The sequence below is a fragment of the Apium graveolens genome, chromosome 8 (genome assembly GCF_009905375.1).
Source record: "Apium graveolens cultivar Ventura chromosome 8, ASM990537v1, whole genome shotgun sequence".
Classification (NCBI taxonomy): domain Eukaryota; kingdom Viridiplantae; phylum Streptophyta; class Magnoliopsida; order Apiales; family Apiaceae; genus Apium; species Apium graveolens.
Genome location: NC_133654.1, coordinates 145808195 through 145812259, shown reverse-complemented (window position 1 = coordinate 145812259; position 4065 = coordinate 145808195). Strand labels below are relative to the sequence as shown.

The 4065-nt window shown below is 36.1% G+C and overlaps 1 non-coding gene across 1 annotated transcript; it reads right to left on the bottom strand.

Moving 5' to 3' along the window:
* Positions 1-3179: 3179 nt before the first annotated feature.
* LOC141682141 (small nucleolar RNA R71) lies at positions 3180-3286 on the bottom strand. Its single transcript, XR_012559542.1, has one exon. It is a non-coding gene; the product is annotated as a small nucleolar RNA R71 (small nucleolar RNA).
* Between the last annotated feature and the right edge of the window lie 779 nt (positions 3287-4065).

The following is a 4065-nucleotide window of genomic DNA, read 5'->3' as shown; positions in this document are numbered from 1 at the left end:
AGGACCATTCATTCAGCTCCCCTATGGTCATGGCCGAATGAAATGGAAGGGAATGGCCATTTAATCATCAAGAGTTTCCTTCTCAAGACTTGGCACTTATCCATTCCTTGTAGTCCTCTTAAAAATAACCCTAAACGCACAAGAATCAAGGTTATACTTTGAGTTTCAACTAGAACCTTAACATGCAACTTTAAAACTTGAACTTTTTACTCAAAACTCTTTGGAATATATGTGATCATGGTATGGAAAGTAACATTTACTTGTGTAGAAGGTGTAAACTTGGTGGAGGAATGAAGAAAATGGGGAGGGGGTTGGTCTCGGCTGAAAACCCGAGAGGAGGGAGAGGAGGGCCGAGAGTGAGAGGGAGGAGGGAGAGAAGAAAGAGTGTGGTGGTGAGTGGAGTGTGAAATGATCATGGCACTTGCTTGTTTTATGGTTTTTGATTTGACAAAAATCAGTGGGAATGAGAATGGACAAGACTATCCCTCCACTTAAACTTGGTTCATTTTACATGCAAGGGTAAAGAAGGATTTTGGCTAGAAAAATAAGAGTTCGTAGGGTTGGAATTGTCCTCTTTGTCCTTGAAAAGAATGAAAGGGTGGTTTGCATGCAAGGGCTTTCTTGTAATTTTCTAAATATGTCAACTAAAATTTATAAAGATTTATTTTTATAAAATAAAATACAAGTTCAAAAATTATAAAATTTATACCATAAAATAACTTGGATTTTTAGAAATTTTATAAAACTACTTTTGAATTTTGTGAACAAATAACTTTAAAAAGATATTTATTCAAGGTTTAAGATATTCCTTATAAATCAAAAATGAAAGAAATAATTAAACTTTTGATTTGAAAAATCATATACCACATATCGAAAATTTAAGACGCAGATATTTTCATTCACACAAGCATACAGTAGTTGAATATATTGGCATTCGACTTTATAATTACACCAAATTTTACAATTAATGTTACACGGAAATGTCGGTTGTAACAGAAGATATGAAATATTCTATGCTATTGATTTTAATGGAAGACGAAGTGACCAGATGACATTAATTGAATTATCGATAATAATATTCATATATCATACAAACATTGGTATGCCTCCTTACAATGTTTTATATGGTAGAAGGTGTTGTTCCCTTATAAGTGGATTTTATATCTACTTAGAACGCTTCATATCGGCTTAAGTTGGTATTTTGGACTCAGGTATTTAGTGTTTTTGATGTGTTTTGTGTTGAGTCGTTGCAGGGCACTAGTAAAAGATGGAAATGAGATTTTAAATGATTATATGTTGATAAGAGATCAAGGAAGGAGTCATGGAAGTTTGTACAAAGGTTAGAGCGCAAAAAGAAGAAATCTACAGAAATTCTATAGAAGTAGGCGCGCCCGCGCCCAAAGGAGCGCGCCCAGGCCCCATTTGTTAGACACAGAGCACACCCGCGCCTTTTCAAATGCGCCCACGCCAGTTAAATTCTGCAGAATCTTGATTTGATTATAATTTAATTATTGCGAGAGTCTAGGTCAACTAGGGCTATATATATAAAGAAAAGAAGACGTTTTTAAGAACAAGGAAGCCAGAGAGAACATAGAGAAGACCTAAAGCACACAAGATGACTAAGGAGAAGAAGATTTAGTTTTCACTTTTATATTCTTCTATTTAGGTGATATTTTTGGATGCTTGTTTTTTATTTATTCTAAACCCTAGTACTTTTATATTATCTCGTAGTATTCTGAACTTATTTATTATCATATTTTCATTGGAACCCATGGTGACGATGTGTTCGATCATGAACTAATTATTGTCATGGGGTTCTAGCAGATTTATTTACGGATTTCAATAGTTGATTGTTCTAAATCGTTAGTGTGTGGTGATCTATGATTTCCTAGTATGGTTGTACTTATTTTTCTTAGATGCTTAGTTAACAGCTAAGTCGTTTGTTAATATTTATTGAAGCAAAAGTGGATATGGAGTTTTAGAACTTACCATGCTAGCATAGGTTTATGTATGTTGTCATGCATGATTCGTAGTGTAATTTTGACCATCTTACGCCGCCCTATGTAATCTCAATAGATAACTTGCTCAATAAACTGTTATCTTTTCAAATCTTATAGACATAAGGGTCTAAGCATAATTGGTGTCTGCTCAACTTCTATCTTATTTGTGGATGTTTAGTATTAGGGTATACGTATCTCGAAAGATAGCGTATACTAATTTCGTGTTATCTGATTAGTTATCATCATCATCACATGCTAAGATTAAAGGCATAAACTCCGAATGAAGTATTTAATGAAGTTAAAATCCCATGTTTTATCTCATATAAGTAAATCAATTTTATTCTCTTAGTTAATGCATGCTAGTATAATCACTTTAATTAGTTAATCAACTCAAAATTGATACTTGTCTTAGCAGTGAATAATAACCATAAATTGTTGCATAAGTGCATATTCGGTTTAAACCAGTCTCTGTGGGAATGAACTTAACTTAATTTTATACTACTTGTGATCGCGTACGCTTGCGTGGTTTTGTGCGAACAAGTTTTTTGGCGCCGCTGCTGGGACTCAGTGTTAAATTTTAGTTTATGTGCTTGTCAACTGTGGTCGTTAAAGTTCAATGACCCGGATTATTTTCTTACAAGGTTTACTTTGTTCATGTGTTTCGGGTACTCTAGAGTGTGTGTATGCGAACACGTTCTCAATCTCGTAAGGAAACACTAGACGAAGTTAAAGAAGAGGAAAAAAAAGTTTTTGAAGAAGTTAAAAAACTTAAAGAAGAAGTTTTTGTTGCAATGGGAGAACCAATAGCATAAACGAAAGCGTTGAAGGATTATTCTCAACCAAATATCAATGACATTCAGTCTAGCATTGTCAGACCAACCATTGCAGCTAATACCTGAAATCAAGCCTGGCACGATTCAGATGGTATAGAATTCAGTCCAGTTTGGGGGTTCTCCAACGGAAGATCCCAATATGCTTATTAGGGATTTCATCGAGATCCGCGGCACCTTCAAATTCAACAATGTTTCTGAAGATGCCGTGAAACTGAGACTTTTCCCATTTTATCTGAGGGATAAAGCTAAGAGCTGGTTGCACTCTCTACCAGCTGTTTTCATTGCTACTTGGGAGGATCTTGCTCAGAAATTTCTTACTAAATTCTTCTATATGGAAAAGACAGCTGCAATCAGGAATGCTCTTACTCAATTTGCGCAGCAATCAGGTGAATCTCTATGTGAAGCTTGGGAGCGCTACAAGGAGATGCTTAGGAAGTGTCCTCATCATGAAATGCCTGACTGGATGGTGATAAATTGCTTTTATAATGGTTTAGGAACACATTTCGGTACTCCAAGGGTCATAATCAGTGATGAGAGATCGCATTTATGCAATAGCAAATTTACTGCATTAATGGAAATATATCATGGGAATCATCATATGGCCACAACTTATTATCCTCAAACTAATGGGCAAGCTGGAGTCTAGAAACCAAAGATCAAACGAATCTTGGAGAAGGTTGTGAGTCCGTCAAGGAAAGATTGGTCTTTGAAGCTAGATGAAGCTGTTTGGGCTTATAAAACAACATTCAAGACTCCTCTAGGCATGTCTCCTTTCCAGTTGGTATGTGGTAAGGCATGTCATTTGCATGCGGAGCTAGAATATAAAGCATATTGGGCTTTGAAGAAGCCGAATCTTGACATGGAAGCTGTTAGGGAAAAGAGAATGCTCCAACTTAATGAACTCGACGAATTTCGTCTACTGGCTTATGAAAACAACAAGTTATACAAGGAGAAGGTTAAGAGATGGCATGATAGGAGGTTAGTACACAAGACATTTGTGCCTGGTCAGCAAGTTCTATTGTTCAACTCTCATCTCCGAATTTTTCCACGATAGCTTAAGTCACGGTGGTTAGGTCCATTCATTGTCAAAACTGTGTTTCCATATGGAGCTGCGGGAATTTTTGATAAGCATCCAGACCATGCATTCAAAGTAAATGGTTAGAGGTTGAAGGATTATTATAGGGATATGGCGAACCGTGAAGTGGTGAGCGTCGTTCTTGCGATAACTTGAT